The sequence below is a fragment of the Bos taurus genome, chromosome 1 (assembly GCF_002263795.3).
Source record: "Bos taurus isolate L1 Dominette 01449 registration number 42190680 breed Hereford chromosome 1, ARS-UCD2.0, whole genome shotgun sequence".
In the NCBI taxonomy this organism is placed as follows: Eukaryota; Metazoa; Chordata; class Mammalia; order Artiodactyla; family Bovidae; genus Bos; species Bos taurus.
The window spans coordinates 150902687-150920101 of record NC_037328.1 but is presented as its reverse complement, the minus strand read 5'-3'; the positions used below and the strand labels follow the sequence as shown (position 1 = coordinate 150920101).

Here is a 17415-nt window from a genome sequence, read left to right as displayed (position 1 = left end):
TTTCCCCAGCACTTCTGGGGACTCAGGGGCAGTCTTAATTTTCAAGCACTGAGAAGCCCAGGTTAGTCTAATCAGTGCAAGCCTGTCTTCCAGTCCATTTAAAGATCCTTTGCATGTTCAGCCTGTCTCAGAATCAGCAAGTCCAGGGCCCATGGGCGGTCCCTGTCCTGGCCCTGCTGTTCTTCTCCTTCTGCCCCTCTGCCTCTGTCCTCCATGACTGCAGCAGGAGTGGAGGGTGGCCAGGGGCTGTTGGAAGCCCACTCCCCAGGGCACTGTACTTTGTCAGGCTCTCAGCACTGGCAACAAGGAGATCCAACCAGTCCATCCTAAAGGAAATCAGTCCTGGTGTTCATTGGAAGGACTGATGCTGAAGCTGAAACTCCAATACTTTGGCCACCTGATGCGAAGAGCTGACTCATTTGAAAAGAGCCTGATGCTGGGAAAGATTGAGGGCAGGAGCAGAAGGGGCCGACAGAGGATAAGATGTTGGATGGCATCACTGACTCAATGGACATGAGTTTGAGTAAACCGGGAGTTGGTGATGGACAGGGAGGCCTGGCGTGCTGCAGTCCATGGGGTTGCAAAAAATCGGACATGACTGAGCAACTGAACTGGACTGAAGTGAAGCACTGGATGTCTTCCATGGGGCAAGTTGCAAGGTTCTCAAGGCTTTAAAGGGACCATAGCCCTCTGTGTTGTGGTGATTCCCCCAGGCTTATCTGCTTCTGATCCCCCCTTCCTGGTTTCTGTGCCCCTGGGATGCCTGCAGCTGCCTTCTCTCAGGTATGACTCGGTCCTGAGGGCTGGCATCCCACCTTGCAGAGGATGCCCAGGCCATTGCCAGCAGCTCTCCGTGCTCCCACCAGGCCTCCCCGGCCTGTCTGCTCTTGGGTGGCTCCAGGCTACTCCTCTGAAGGATTCTTCCTCTGGAAGTCAGTCCCTAGACCCTAGCTGCTTGGAACCTGGGGGCCCCTGTGAGGCTTCCCAAATGGTTCTTCTGAAACTTCACTCACCTGCTTTGAGCAGAGTGTGCGCTTATGCATGTAAGTGATATAATTTCATATTTATTCCTGTCTCTCTGACAAAAGATGATGATGTTAGCAAGAGAAGCTGCACTCTTCTCCCTGGCCTGATCAATAGGTGTTTTCTCAGCTTTCCTCCTAAAGGAAATCAGTCCTGAATGTTCATTGGAAGGACTGATGTTGAAGCTGAAACTCCGTACTTTGGCCACCTGATGTGAAGAGCTGACTCATTGGAAAAGACCCTGATGCTGGGAAAGATTGAGAGCAGGAGGAGAAGGAGACGACAGACAATGAGATGGTTGGATGGCATCATTGACTCGATGGGCATGAGTTTGAGTAATCTCTCCGGGAGTTGGCAATGGACAGGGAGGCCTGGCATTCTGCAGCCCATGGGGTTGCAAAGAGTCGGACACGACTGACAAAATGAACTGAACTGAACAGCTTTCCTCTGCAAGGGCCTCAAGGTGTGTTTGACTGTCTGCCTTATGTTTTTAGTAAACATGGATGGACACAACGGGATGGAGAGTGGTTGGTGTGATGTCTGGGCCCACGCCACGTCTGAAGCACCAGTGAGGGAAACTCCTTGTGGGAGGGTCCACACGACCTGGCCCTGCCTGAAATGCCACTCTTGACCTTCCCAGGAAGGCCACAGTGGCTGGCTGAGATTTGAGGACGTTGATTCAGACAATGGATTGCCAGAATTTAGCATTTTGGAGACATCTAGTAAACTAAGGGACTCTTCAGAGAAGACTGGGAGGGCGTTAAGGCAAAGACTGGCTTGCATGCGTCTGTCCGAGTGGATTTTTGTCTTTGGGGTATGAGTTGGTTCTGAGCAATCAGCGTAACAGCGTTCAGCTCTTTAAAGCAGGGGTCCCCAACCTCTAGGCCACAGACCGGTTATCTGTCTGTGGTCTGTTAGAAATTGGGCCGCACAGCAGGAGGCGAGCAGTAGAAGAAAACAAAACCACTCCCCTCCCGCCGCCTATCATGGAGAAATTGTCTTCCATGAAGCCAGCCCCTGGTGCCAAAAAGGTTGCTCACGACTCCCCTAAGGGACATCATTTCACTCATCCTGTTGTTGTCCAGTGGCTCAGTCATGTCCGACTCTTTGTGACCTCATGGACTGCAGCACACCAGGCTTCCCTGTCCATCACCATCTCCCAGAGCTTGCTCAAACTCATGTCCATTGAGTCGGTGATGCCATCCAACCATCTCATCCTCTGTCATTCCCTTCTTCTCCCGCCCTCAATCTTTCCCAGCATCAGAGTCTTTTCCAATGAGTCAACTCTTCACGTCAGGTGGCCAGAGTATTGGAGCTTCACCTTGAGCATCAGTCCTTCCAGTGAATATTTGGGACCGATATCCTTTAGGATGGACTGGTTGTATCTTCTTGCAGTCCAAAGGACTCTCAAGAGTCTTCTCCAACACTGCAGTTCAAAAGCATCAATTCTTTGGCACTCAGCTTTCTTCACGGTCCAACTCTCACATCCATACATGACCACAGGAAAAACCATAGCCTTGACTAGACGGACCTTTGTTGGCAAAGTAATGTCTCTGCTTCTGAATATGCTGTCTAGGTTGGTCATAACCTTCCTTCCAAGGAGTAAGCATCTTTTCATTTCATGGCTGCAATCACCATCTGCAGTGATTTTGGAGCCCAGAAAAATAAAGTCTGACACTGTTTCTACTGTTTCCCCATCTATTTGCCATGAAGTGATGGGACCAGATGCCATGATTTTCATTTTCTGAATGTTGAGCTTTAAGCCAACTTTTTCATTCTCCTCTTTCACTTTCATCAAGAGGCTTTTTAATTCCTCTTCACTTTCTGCCGTAAGGATGGTGTCATCTGCATATCTGAGGTTATTGATATTTCTCCCGGCAATCTTGATTCCAGTTTGTGCTTCTTCCAGCCCAGCGTTTTGCATTAGCTTCATATAAAACTCAGCAGAGATCTCAGGTGCTCACCCCCTGAACAGAGCAGAGCGCGAGTTCAGCAGGAGAGAACATGGTGAGAGAGGGTCAGGCTCTGCTCCCCAGGAGGGCGGAGAGCCCCTTCCCTGCAGCCCCTCTCTTAGCTCCCATCTTGGCCCCTGCCTGATGGAGGTCTCTGCAGTGCTCTGGGGCTCCGAGAAGCTATAGACCAAGCCCTGGAGCTCCGTTCCACCATGCCCAGCTCCACTGCTCAGGGCCTGAGGATGCTGTTGGACGTCTCTGGACTGGATCAGGGCGCCCCATCTTCCCCTAGAGCCCCCCCTCCCCACTTGCCATCCCCTCTTCTCTCTCCTGAGGGCCCCCCGAGTCTTGGCATGTCCTCTGCCCTCCGCCCTGCTCCCGGCTCTTTGGCTGCCTTGCCTTCACTACCAGCTGGACCATTCCAGCAGCTTGCTCTCTGCGGTCAGCCACCTCGGGGATCTTCCCTGAAGCCTGTATGGGACGCTCCCCTCTGCAGAGGCGCAAGCAGCCCCCATTGCTGTTTGCAGAGCAAGGGTCGCACTTTAGAGCCTTTCCCTCTGGGCCCTCCCTCTGGCTCTGTCTAACCGTCTCCCATCCGCACAAGCCTTCCTGCTGGGTCCAGTGAGGTGTCCACAATCCCACCGCGGGTTCTGTTACTTCTCCATTATTCTGGAACGTCTGAGGAACTGAGCCGGCTTCTTTGGGCCCCTTTGCTCTGCCTTGAAAGTCCTCCTTGACTGCCGCAGGGGAGGGCAAAGATGATTTAGATGTTGTCATGCTGTTGGCGACTTCTCTGCTGCTCAGTCAGTAGAGAATCTGCTTGCAGTGCAGGAGACCAGGGTTCAATCCCCTGATTGGGAAGATCTACTTTAGAAGGAAATGGCAACCCCCTCCAGTATTCTTGCCTGGAGAATCCAATGGTCAGAGGAGCCTGGGGGGCTACAGTCCATAGGGTGGCAAGAGTTGGACACGACTGAGCGACTAAACCACCACCACCATGCTGTTGGCAGAGGCTTTTACTTACACCCAGCAGTGACTGTGCTGTGTCTCCTTTGGAGATAAGTCTTCTGCAGTCGTGTCCCACGTCTATGTCACTTACTCGAGCTGCCTGGACTGCTCTCCTCCTCCAGATCTTTAGAAGTTCTTCCTGTTTTTCATCAGCTAATTTAAATCCTACTACCCAAAGCTGAAGCTCTCTCTTCCTCATCCCTGAGCTGTCCCAGTGCTTGTTATCTTACTTGCTATGTTGCCCTCTGGGCTGCCCTGGTGCCTCAGATGGTAAAGAATCTGCCTGCAATGTGGGAGACCCAGGTTTGACCCCTGGGTCAGTAAGATCCCCTGGAAAAGGGAATGACAAGCAACTCCACTATTCTTGCCTGGAGTATTCGATGGACAGAGGACCCTGGCGGGCTCCTTCCTTCAGTCCATGGGGTCAACAAAGAGCCGAACAGGACTGAGCAACTAACGTGCACACACGTCGCCCTTTATTCTATATCATAAAACATCAGGCCACAAGGTAAGTAACTCTCCCTCAAGGCATGAAAAACACAGTGTGGAACTCCTTTGTCTGGCCTCACCCCTGTGCCTGCCTCTTTGGGTGCTGTCCTCAGTTAGCACTTACTGAAGAACTGATGCTTTTGAACTGTGGTGTTGGAGAAGGCTCTTGAGAGTCCCTTGGACTGCAAGGAGATCCAACCAGTCCATCCTAAAGGAAATCAGTCCTGAATATTCATTGGAAAGACTGATGCTGAAGCTGAAACTCTAATACTTTGGCCACCTGATGTGAAGCGCTGACTCATTTGAAAAGACCCTGATGCTGGGAAAGATTGAAGGCAGGAGGAGAAGGGGATGACAGAGGATGAGATGGTTGGATGGCATCACCGACTCAATGGACATGAGTTTGAGTAAACTCTGGGAGTTGGTGATGGACAGGGAGGCCTGGCGTGCTGCAGTCCATAGGGTAGCAAAGAGTCGGACAGGACTGAGCGACTGGACTGAACTGAACTGCAGGGCTCCCTGATGGTGGATTTCATGGAGGGTTCTGTGCGGAGGGAGTGCACAGCCTTGCAGTCAGAGGCGCATTATAAACCTCACGTCCCGAGTGTCAGTGAAGGGTGTTTGTGTTGACACAATTTCTGTTTAAATACATGAGAAGTTTTAACGATCTGTCTTTCCAAAGTGTGTCCTGTACCTAGGAGGCAATTTGAATGCGGTTCTCTTAAACGAGTCAAAAGTCAAGCAGAAACGGAAAAGCTGGCTTCCGTGCTCCTGGTAGTGAAAATGCCATCACCAGGGAGCCAGGGTGTCTCGCCAAGCCAGCGGGCATAGACTGACCTTCAGGACAAGTTCCGGGTTCTTTGAATTTCCTCCCTATTTCAGAGCACAAGGAAAGCTTTCCCGCTTGATACTCTCTAAGCGTTTGGTGATATGTTGTTTTTTAACTGCGGAGCAGTAAAGACAGATAATGTAATGAATTATCTGCGTTATTAGAAAGTCTCAGTGTTTTTTTCTTTCTACCTTTATCAAATTGATTTTTCTTAGGAACACTTGACTCTTGATCTGTCTCTTCAAAGTCTATTCAAAATAAAGACATCTGAGGATGCTGATAGAAGGAATTTCATCTGAAAATGTTGCTCTGTAATATCCCTACATGTAATCTCTCTGTTAATGTACATTTCTTTCCTTTTGCTCTGTTAAAAATCCTCTTGCCACTCAGGAAGTTCACATTTCTCATTTATGATACTGAGATGGTAATTACAATAGCAGTTAACTTGGCAATTAGTTATTTTATATGCTACCTCTAAAGTAATTATGCATTGTTGTTATTTAGGTGCTATAAGCAGTATCTGACTTTTTGTGACCCCCATGGACTATATAGCCTGTCAGACTCCTCTGTCCATGGGATTTCCCAGGCAAGAATACTGGAGTGGGAAAAAAAAAATACTGGAGTGGATTTCCATTTCTTTCTTCAGGGGATCTTCCTGACCCATGGATCAAACCCACGTCTCCTACAATGACAAGCAGATTCTTTGCCACTGAGCCACCAGGGAAGCCCAATTATACATTTATAATGTTTTAATTTTTTTTATGCCCAGTGTTGTTAGTTTAAAAATATGACACAAACAAATAATGAAATAAAAATGTGAAACAGACCTCATTGTTCACAAAGATGGCTATCGATACACTTACTATCTCTTAAGATGTGACGTTGTGATTACATCAAGATAGATTCATTTTGAAGGCCAAGATTTGCTTCTAAAACAGACTTTGGGATTCTGTTCCCAAAGATATATTTTGTTTGATGGACTTTCTTAGAAATACATCATGTTCCTTTAATCTGTGGCCTGCTTGTCAGTTGTCTGCCGTTATGAAATGACTAAATATTTATGTTTTTCCAGTTGAGCTTAGGGGGGAAAAAAAAACCCGACTCTGTTAAATGTGTTTCCTATAACAGAAGGCTCAGTGTAAAACAGGAGAGAAGTTGTATTTATAGTTGTTTTCCTTTTTCTAGATGTCACCCGCCTTTCAAATCTAGCCTGTTTTCCTTCAGATGTCTCATTTTTCCTGGGGACCTCGAGGCCGACCATGGCCCCCAGCCCGAGGGGCTGTGGAGCTGTTTGGGGGCTGGTGGGAGGGGCGGCCACTGCTCCCTCTGTGCAGTCAGCTTGATCAGCTTTCACATGCACATGACCAGGCCTAGGGGAGAGAAAGACCCAGTGTTGACTCCTTGTAGAATATCTCGGGCTCCAAAGGAATATTACTGTCTAAATTCATTTTGTTCCCTTCTCAGGAGTAATAATTAAAAAAAAAACAAAACCAAGAAGTGATGGGTAGGGGATGAATTGGGAGATTGGGATTGACATATATATATATATATAAAATATATAATATATATATTATACATATATATATACACTACGGGCTTCCCTGGTGGCTCAGACAGTAAAGAATTTGCCTGCAACGAGGGACACCCGGGTTTGACCCCTGGATTGGGAAGATGCCCTGGAGAAGGGAACGGCAACCCACTCCAGTATTCTTGCCTGGAGAAGTCCGTGGACAGGAGAGCCTGGTGGGCTACAGTCCTTGGGGTCACAAAGAGCTGGACACAGCTGAGTGACTGAGCGACAACAGCAAACGATTTGGATACCGGGCAGATTCAGGAAGCAGCAGAGCCGATGCAGACGCCGTTTCAGAGCGCTGAGGCGTTTGCTAGCTCTGCACCCCAGTGTCCCAAGTGTCTGCCCTGCCCACAGAGACAGGTTACTGGGGCTCAGCTGCTGGCAGAGCAGCTGTCTGGCTGATCTTCACAGATTTCCTCGCCGTCACCTTGTGACTTGCCAATAGCGTCAGGGCCCTCGGTCTCTGCTGGGCTTCTGGTCCGCCAAGGCTGGTGCCAGCAGACTTGCTGGAAAGATGGCCTGTATCTCTGTTCAGCTCTGCACCTGGGAATTCTGTTAGTTTTTGAAATTGCCCACGATGGGAATAGATAACTTCACGTGTGTGCGCATGGGCTTCCCTGGTGGCTCAGACAGTAAAGCGTCTGTCTGTAACGCGCGAGACCTGGGTTTGATCCCTGGGTCGGGAAGATTCCCTGGAAAAGGGAATGGCGACCCACTCCAGTACTCTTGCCTGGGAAATCCTATGGATGGAGGAGCCTGGTTGGCTACAGTCCATGGCATCGCAAAGAATCGGACACGACTGAGCAACTTCACTGGCTCACTGGTGTGTGTATGCTCAGTTGCTAAGTGTGTCTCACCCTTTTGTGACCCCGTGACTTCCTCTGAAAGAGGCAGAGGAAAGGCGTCTGTCTTCCTCTTCTTCCTCTGTCTCTAGAATCTGTGTCTGCTTTTATGCCTCTCCCTCCATCCTACCTGTAAACACACCCCCTTTTCTCATCCTTAACAAACCAGCCAGACAAACGAGATAAACCGTCTTCTAATTAGATTGTAATCTAATCGAGGGCACGACTGAGTCTTGTGCACTCTAGCTGTTGGCCATTTCTTCTTTTTCCTCGTTATTATTTTGTTTATTACATTTTTTTGCCATGATGTGTGGCATGAAGGATCGCAGTTCACCAACCAGGGACTGAAGCCTCGCCCCTGTAGTGGAAGCTCGGAGTCTGAACCATGGGGCCAACCCTGGCTGCTGGCAATTTCTCACACGCGGTAGGCAGGCAACAAATGTTGAATTGGTGAGCACAGTAGTGCTTCTTCCCTTGAGCTTTCTTCCCCTTGTCTCCCTGTCCATCAGCGTCTTTCATGAATAGCCTATGTTGACCTTCACATAACCTCCCAACCTTCTGCTAGTGAGCCTTTGGAAACTGGCCACGTTGTTGGAGATCACCCAGAGGTTGTTGACTTGCCACATCTAGTACCATTTGTTCATGTGTGGTCGGGTGATTGACTTGCTGATTTTTATTCAGCTTTCTGCAGATCGATGCTGTGAACTGTTTCTGCCTTACTGAAGGTCCTTCCTCGGCATCCAGGGCTGGGACCTTTTCTGACGTTCTCCTAATTCTCTGACGGCTTCTGCCTCTGCTTGGCCGTCCAGTTTTCCTCTGTCAGTTTCTCAAGTAGTTCAGATGCTGTGCTCAATTGGATCTGCCTCACTCCCTTGTGGGAGATTTTCTGCAGCTGGTGGGGGGTCAAGCCAGGTGTTGGGGGTGTTGGAATTTGTGATTGTGCCTATACAACCTTGTGCTTCCCACTCGACCCTGAAGTCATGGCAAAGCCCACCTCTAGGCAGGGCTCAGTTCAGTGATTGAACGTGGAGGAAGCTGACTTAATGCCTGTTGATAAGTGGATGGATGGAAGACGCATAATGTGTGGTGGGTTGATGGATGGAGGAATACTTGAATGAATGGGTGGATTTGAAGGGCAGGTTGAACTTAGATTGTGGAAAGAGACATACACCAATGTGATTTCTTAGCTATAGGGGTAAGTCACTCAACATCCCTGAACTGTTCTCGTAGCCAGAGAGCCTCTCCCGTGTGCCTCCCTTTCACGCCCATGCTTTTGCTCATCTGGCTGCTCTACCTTGCATACTTTCCCTTTCCATTCCCACCTATGGAATACCAAGTGCCCATGATATATCACCCCTTTGAAGAGGCATTGCCACTCCATGATGCTAGGTGGAATTGCTGCCCCTTCTGTCCTCCTCTCATGACCTGATCACATTCTGCCTCCAAATCAGTCGTTTAACTAGAAGCATAATCCCCTCATCAAACCCTTTGTTTAATGAGGGCACTGTTCTGTGTCCCCTCCGGTACCTGGACACTCAGTACATACGTAGGCTGAGATGGATCACTTACCTTGAAAACAGTTATTTCTCAAGTCTGAGATATAACATTGTATTCAGGGAGATTTATGGGCTGGACTAATTCCGCAGCAGATGATTGTATTTAAAAATCACAATGGAAAAGAGTATTCAGCATGTCTGAGTTGCATACAGATAATCAAAGAGAGGAAGGTGGTTCTTCTGAACACAGACCCTGCTGTATTCCTAGCAGAGACATTTGAACATAGACACAAGGCGCCGATGCTTTCTGCCTAATCCTGTTTTCTGCATCCTGAGCAGAATCCCGAGGTTTGCCTTCGCCTTTTCCCAGAGTGCATGGTTTTATCCCCAGGTCCCCTCCTCTCATGGTCCTGAGATGGCTCAAGGGTCATACAGACAGGACAGTAGCAGATGACCTTTCTTTGTTGGCCAGGAGACTTTCTCCAGAAGTCTTCCTGTCACTTCCCCTGGGGTTGAATTGGCTAAAATGATATCACATGCTCCGTTTTAAGTCAACCAGTGGCAAGAGGAATAGGTGATAGGAGTTGCCCAGTGATAGAAGTTGCCTCTGAAGCTGGGGCAGGGTCAGCCCTTCCCAGGGTGTTTTGGGGGTTGGGCTACACACCCAAGTGGCATTGGGTTTCCTCTCTTAGGAGAGGCGGGCACCATTGTGTCCGCTGCTTTTGCCATTTACGTGGAAAGTGAAAGTGTTAGTTGCTCAGTCGTGTCCAACTCTTTGCAACACATGGACTGTAGCCCACTAGGCTCTCCTATCCATGGAATTCTTCAGGCAAGGATACTGGAGCGGGTTGCCATTCCCTTCTCCAGGGGATCTCCCCAACCCAGGGATTCAACCCGGGTCTCCAGCATTGCAGGCAGATTCTTTCCCATCTGAGCCACCTGGGAACCCCACCTATGGGGACGGGGCTGTAATCGGATGAATGGGGTCCTCTGTGACAGTGTCACTGTCCCTGGTGTTGCTGGTGGGTATGGTGCCTTTTCACCAATGATGGCTGTTGTTCAGTCAAGGTCCAGGGTTTTTTTGACGAGAAGGCAACTCTCTGGGATAGCTGGTTGTCTATCTTCCCAGAGGTTAAGCTTATGATGCATTCACTGTTGCTGACATAGATGGCCAGGAAAATCTCTGTGTAGGAGGCGACCTCTGGTCCAGCGTGTTTGGGGAACGAGAAGGTTGCAGTTCTCTGAACACGAGACGCTTGTGTCTGTCTGCATGGCACGGCCACAAACAACTGTCCATTGCAGTTGGGCAGTCTCCTGGCTGCTGATGGTCAGTACCAACCTGGCTCCAAGTCAGGGTCTCTCTGTGTGCCATGGCTGCTTTGCAAATTAAACTCTGCCCTTGAGATGCTCAACCGTGTCTGGCTTAGACCATTTCCGAGGAGAATTTTCCACTGACGATGATCACGTGTGTTCCTCTACCTGTCACTGTGCAGAACGCCGGGCTCACCCCGTCTGGGAGGTACCAGGGTTCCTACCACTTGCCCTTGACAGGGTTGGGCGCTGTGTTCCTTGTTATCTGCTTTCTGTGGGACCAGGGGCTCTATTCAGCTGGCTTGAGCAGCTTGCTCTCATAGCAAAGTTCTCAAATGGCTATGTTTTTTGAGTTCCTGAGTCTGGTTTGCATAATTGTCTGACGTTTCTGCTTTGATTGGGCCGGCTGTTAACCTCACGCGGCTGGTAGCGTGCCTTTCTCTGGCAAAGCTTCTCTCTCCCCAGACTTCGTGACATGTCTTTGGATCCTTTGAGGCCGCTCAGCTGGCTTACGGGTAATTTACCTTGTCAGATAAAGTGCCCTCTGGGTAGATGAGATTTTAACAACATTATCATGCTAATTGAAAAATACCCATTGCACATATTTAATAGAATCGTCTCTGGCCTTTGCGCTTGTCTTTAAATCGAGCCCACCAATATTCCATCAGAAATCAAGTGTTTCTTTTGGCAGAGAAGAGGTTTGAGCACAAAAGTGTACTATCGGTCCTTCCAATGAATATTCAGGACTGATCTCCTTTAGGATGGACTAGTTGGATCTCCTTGCAGTCCAAGGGACTCTCAAGAGTCTTCTCCAACACTAATACAGTATTGGAATCAGACTATACATATGGTTTTGTATCATAATTTTCCCAATTTTCCCCTAAGAATTTGGATTTTCCATGTCCTACCAAGCCCTTTGCCCCACCAGTTGGGCCGTTTGCATTCAGTGTCTCAATGCACAGGCCCAAGCCTCCAGGTGGAGCTGGTGGGGGGCCTCTGGGGTGGAGTGGGAGGCTTGGCTGGCTGGTGAAACCATCTATAAATAATATCGCCCATTGCAAATATTGATTTTGATGCACTACTTAAGGCATTTTCTAATTTGAAAATATTTTCAACTGAAAAAGCTGTCATTTGCAATTCGTCATGTTATGAGGATCCTGTCTTAAATATTTTGGGATTGGTTATTTGACTTGGAAAGTTGCAGAAGCACAGAAATTCCTGTATCTCCAAAAAATAAGAGAATGGATATTAGAGCCACTCTGACAGGCATATTCTAAGAAAGACTTTTTTTTTTTTAGTATTGCTCTCATCTTAAAAGTTTTTTTAATAGTTTTGCAAGTTCTATGCTTGCAAAAAATATGGATCCTTGTGGCATCTACACATTATAAAGACTGTTTCTTTCATGTGACTGAGAAAGGTGTCTAATTACGGTTCTCAGGATGCTGAATAAATCCCATCACTCTTTGGAGCAGAGAGCAGTGCTGAAGTACTGATCTGGGGAAACCATTATTACTAAAACTGGGAGCTGGGAGGAAAGGACAAGATTTTCAAAATATTTTCTTTGCAAAAGCATACGTGGACCTCAGTACGTCCATTACAGCTTGGCCTTTATCTCGTTCCTAATTTTTGCTTTATGATGCTGAACTTTTATTTGAAGAAGTGCTGCCATAACTCTGGCCCCTTACTTTTTTTTAGAAGGAAGAATTTTAAGTTCATCCCTCTTTTAAGATACTTTAAAATAATATTTTAGCAGTGGGTTTGTCACTAAATGTACAGTTGATCCTTGGTTTTAACATTTGGGAAAAAACCCAAAGTTTACTATATTGAAATTCTCTTTCAGGTTATTCCAAGATCTTTGAAGATCCAAGAAGAAGCCGTGTTGACCAAAAGCAAGACAAATGACTTACAGAGAAAAAAGATGGGGGAGCCAAGGGTGATTCAAGGTAAAACAAAAAGCCCCAGAAAAGTCCTGCCTTTCAAAAGTTTTTAGAAAAATGTGAATGTAAAGATTTTGTTTCTTCAGTATTTGGTATTTGGGGGACCCAAACCTCCAAAGACCTTACCTGGGGTCCTTTAATGTACTTTGAGGAGCCTAGGCTGGTTCCCTAGATTCTCCCCCCAACACACAAAATGCCCTTGACCCAGTACCGCCTGTTCCTGCCTTCAACACTGTGGGGTTTTTAAAATCACCACTTTGTAAGTTCTGTATTCATCGCAACTCCTCCTTTCTCCACTGCCTTCTACTTTCTCCTGCTCCATCCAGAAGAGACAGCCAAGAACAATGTCTACAGACTGTGCTTTTTTTTTTTGCTTGCCATCTCTCTTTATTCAAGCTATTTGTTGACATGGAAATTGTTGGTTCACGAGGATCCCTTCATGGCAAAGTACAAGGTGAAAATAAGCAGCAGTTCTTGTGCTGAGCGAGGAGGTAGAAGGGTTCTGTCTTGGGCTGATAATTTAGATAATTTATGTGATTCTCTGCTCAGTTCCTGTTTTCTGAATAATTATGTAAAACCTTATTTTAGGATTATCCATCCATATACCTAGAAGACTTTGTGTTTCTGAGTTTCCAGTGGCATCAGTGTAATAAGCAAAAATGAGAAATCTATTTTTTATTTATTTTTAATTAAAGGATAATTGCAGTATTGATTCGAGAAATCTATTTTTAAAGGAGCGGGATAGTTTGGAAGAAAAAGTTCGTCAAGAGTAGAAAAATTTCCCAATAAAGTGAAATTACAACGCTGTTGTTTTTTACTCGCTAAGTAAAAAGAGGTCAAAGAGATTATGGTGGGGCTGGTGTAACACTGACTTATGCCTCGAACTTAAGAGTCTGTCCTCTCCTGATGTGAAGGCGGGAGTGATGAGTAGATGGTTCAACAGTTCGTGGTGCCCAGGACGGGCTTGGAGCAGAGTTTGTGTCCAGTAAGAAACTGCAGTTACATTGGACATAGTTCCTGAGGCCACACCCCCATCAGGGCCTGTCCTCTTCATCAGTTAAAAGATGGAAAATAAAGCTGTGTGCATTTGCAGGGATGCTGGGACAAAGTACCACAGACTTGGGGGGTGCTTAGACAGCGGAAGTTTGTTCTCTCCCAGCTCTGGAGTTCAGGGTGAGGACAGGGCTGGTCCCTCCTGTCTGTCCATCTCTGTGGCTTAGAGATGGTCGTATTCTCCCTCTGTCTTCTGCTTATGCAAATCTGTTTTGAAATTTCCCCCCTTTTTTTTAACTAAGGACACCAGTCATATTGAGTTAGGGCCTACCCTAATGACCCCACTTTAGCTTCATTACCTGCAGAAAGACTCTGTCTCCTAATAAGGTCACATTCTCAGATGCTGGGGGTTTGGGAGCTGAAGAATTGATGCTTTTGAACTGTGGTGCTGGAGAAGATGCTGGAGAAGACTCTTGAGAGTCCCTTGGACAGCAACATGTCCATCTTAAAGGAAATCAGCCCTGAATATTCATTGGAAGGACAGATGCTAAAGCTGATGTTCCAGTTCTTTGGCCACCTGATGCAAAGAGCGGACTCACTGGAAAAGACCCTGATGTTGGGAAAGGTTGAAGGCGGGAGGAGAAGGGGACGATAGAGGATGAGATGGTTGGATGGCATCACTGACTCCTTGCACATGAGTCTGAGTGAACTCCGGGAGTTGGTGATGGACAGGGAGGCCTGGTATGCTGCGGTCCATGGGGTCACAAAGAGTCAGACATGACTGGGCAACTGAGCAACATTACCATAACGGGGTGTGTGAGGGAAACAGTTCAACCTATTGCAGTACTTATTTATATCTGTTGGAACGATAAAGCCTTATTGTACCGAAGGAGTTCAGTTTCTTATTTTTAGACGAACGTAGAGGTGCATTTGGTTTCTCATATTTCCACCTCCCACTGATCTTTGCTTACTTTAGGGAGAGCAGGCGCCCGAGCTGGGGCCAGGTTGAGCCGAGGGAGGCACCAGTTTCAAGGAGATGCTCCCTCTCGAGTGCTGATTCTGTTCCTGCCGGAGCTGAGAAGGGGTACCTCCTGAAATTGTGGGCCTCAGGTGGACGTCTCGCTGACCTCCCGCTCCATTTAGGAGACCACTGCCCCGGGGGAGAGTCAGACCTGTGCAGTTCTTAGGGTACGTTTTGCTATTAATAGTGAGAAACTGACGTACCTAATGTCCACTCATCCGGAATCAGTGAATCTGATGACCGGTTCTTGCAGTGAATGGATCCGTTATGATGAGTTTGCTCAGAGACCTTTTACCTAACGGGTCTGCGCTTAATGACTAGTTAGCCTAAAATTTAAAATTCCGTTTTAAAATTAAGGACAAAGGGCCTTTATGAAAAGCCAGCAGCTTATTTTTTGGGAATTATTTTTTCACAAAGTTGCAGGATTTTATACAGTGTCGGCTTGCTTGCTTTCTTTCCAGTATTCAGTTCAGGTCAGTTCAGTCTCTCAATCGTGTCTGACTCTTTGTGACCCCGTGTATTTCCAGTATTGATGGCCACTTATCAAGTGCTTGAAGGAAAAATGAAAGTGTTAGTCACTCAGTGAGTAGTCTGACTCTTTGTGATGCCACAGAGCCTGCCAGGCTTCTCTGTCCATGGAGCTCTCTGGGCAAGAAGACTGGTGTGCGTTGCCTTTCCCTTCTCCAGGGGATCTTCCTGACCCAGGGGTCGAACCTGAGTCTCCCAAATTGCGGGTAGATTCTTTACTGTCTGAGCTGCCAGGGAAGCCCTATGAAGTGCTCACTCTGTTCCTAGCCCTGTGAGGGGTTTCAGGAGCATGATTCAATCTAAGACTCCCAAAGGCCTTCGGTTGTAGGCAGAGGAGATTCACCAAACAGTGCTTCTACTGGGGGACTGACCAGTTAGACACCGGCCAAATTTTCTGTCACACCTGTGTGAATTCAGTTCAGTTCAGTTCAGTCTCTCAGTCATGTCTGACTCTTTGTGACCTCATGGACTGCAGCACATCAGGCCTCCCTGTCCATCACCAACTCCCGGAGCTTACTCAAACTCATGTCCATTGAGTCGGTGATGCCATCCAACCATCTCCTCCTCTGTCATCCCCTTCTCCCCCTGCCTTCATCTTTCCCAGCATCAGGGTCTTTTCCAATGAGTTGGTTCTTCCCATCAGGTGGCCAAAGTGTTGGAGTTTCAGCTTTAGCATCAGTCCTTCCAATGAATATTCAGGACTGATTTCCTTTAGGATGGACTGGTTTGATCTCTTGGCAGTCCAGGGGACTCTCAAGAGTCTTCTCCAACACTGCAATTCAAAAGCATCAATTCTTTGGCGCTCAGCTTTCTTTACAGTCCAACTCTCACATCCATACATGACCACTGGAAAAACCATAGCTTTGACTAGATGGACCTTTGTTGGCAAAGTAATGTCTCTGCTTTTTAATATATTGTCTAGGTTGGTCATAGCTTTTCTTCCAAGGTGCAGGTGTCTTTTACTTTCATGAGTGAATTGCAGAGCATCAATTTGGAGGTGGTAATTGAGGGTCTTTTTTCCTCCTGACATCAAATAGGTGTTGTCTTTTCCAGCTCCATCAGCCAGTTCTCCAGCTCTCTAATACCAACTGAGCATCCTACAATTTGATTTAATTCTGAGACCTCCCAGAGTTAGTACCAGACACCACAGGCTAAAGGCTCAGTCCCACAAGACTGTTCCCCACTGCAGAGACCAGTGGAGAGCATCAGGTCCCCAGGTTACCCATCCTTCTGTCCAGCTGGGCTACAGTTAGTGGTTCCCACAACCTCTCTCCAGGATTCAGTAATGTTTTTAAAATTAGAGGATAATTATTTAACAATATTGTGATGGTTTTTGCCACACATCAACATGAATCAGCCACAGGTATACATATGTCCCCTCCCTCTTGAACCCCCCTCCCACTGCCCACCCCATCCCACCCCTCTGGGTTGTCATAGAGTACAACCCAGCAGTCCCACTACTGGGCATATACCCTGAGGAAACCAGAACTGAAAAAGACACATGTACCCCAAAGTTCACTGCAGCATTATTTACAGTCACTAGGACATGGAAGCAACCTAGATGTCCATCAGCAGATGAATGGACAAGGAAAGTGTGGTACATATACACAGTGGAGTATTACTCAGCCACAAAAGGAGCACATTTAACTCATTTCTAACGAGGTGGGTGAACCTAGAGCCTATTATACTGAGTGAAGTAAGTCAGAAAGAGAATGACGAATGTTGTAATTAACGCATATATATGGGATCTAGAAAAACGGCATTGATGAACCTATTTGCAGGGCAACAGAGGGAACACAGGTGGCTTTGCTGGTGGCTCAGATGGTAGAGAGTCTGCCTGCAGTGTGGGAGACCCAGGTTCATTCCCTGGGTTGGGAAGATCCGCTGGAGAAGGAAATGGCAGCCCACTCCAGTGTTCTTGCCTGGATGACTCCGTGGACAGAGGAGCCTGGCAGGCTACAGTCCCTGGGGTCACAAAGAGTCAGACACGACCGAGTGACGAACAGTTTCACTTTCAAAGGAGACACATCTAGAGAACACACTTATGGACACAGTGGGGATAATTTGAGAGAAGAGCCTTGAAACATATACATTACATATGTAAAATCGATAGCCAGGGGAGTTTGCTTTATGACGCAGGATTCAGTGATTCGAGAGAAGGAGCCGCAGAAGTCAGGACAGTGCTGTACTTCCTATGACAAGTTTTTTACAAAGGGCACAAATGAACAGATGGATGGGAGTTTGTAGGACGGAGGTCCAGAAGGGTCCCGAGCATAGGGACCTCATCTCCAAGGAGTGGGGGCCGTGGGGATTGCTCACCAACTAGGAAACTCTCTGAATCCTGTCGTTTAGGGGTTTTATGAACATTTCATCACATAGGCAGGACTGGTTACAGATTCAGTCTTCAGCTCTT

At 47.5% G+C, this 17415-nt stretch overlaps 1 protein-coding gene across 3 annotated transcripts in view; it reads left to right on the top strand.

Annotated features, from left to right (window-relative positions):
• Window positions 1-17415, top strand: part of ERG (ETS transcription factor ERG) — a 316287-nt gene that overhangs the window by 65095 nt on the left and 233777 nt on the right. For all 3 annotated transcript variants that reach the window (XM_059885370.1, XM_059885371.1, XM_059885369.1), the window contains exon 2: window positions 12364-12466. The gene's annotated coding sequence lies outside the window, so the exon portion shown is untranslated. The remainder of the gene's footprint in view (window positions 1-12363; window positions 12467-17415) is intronic.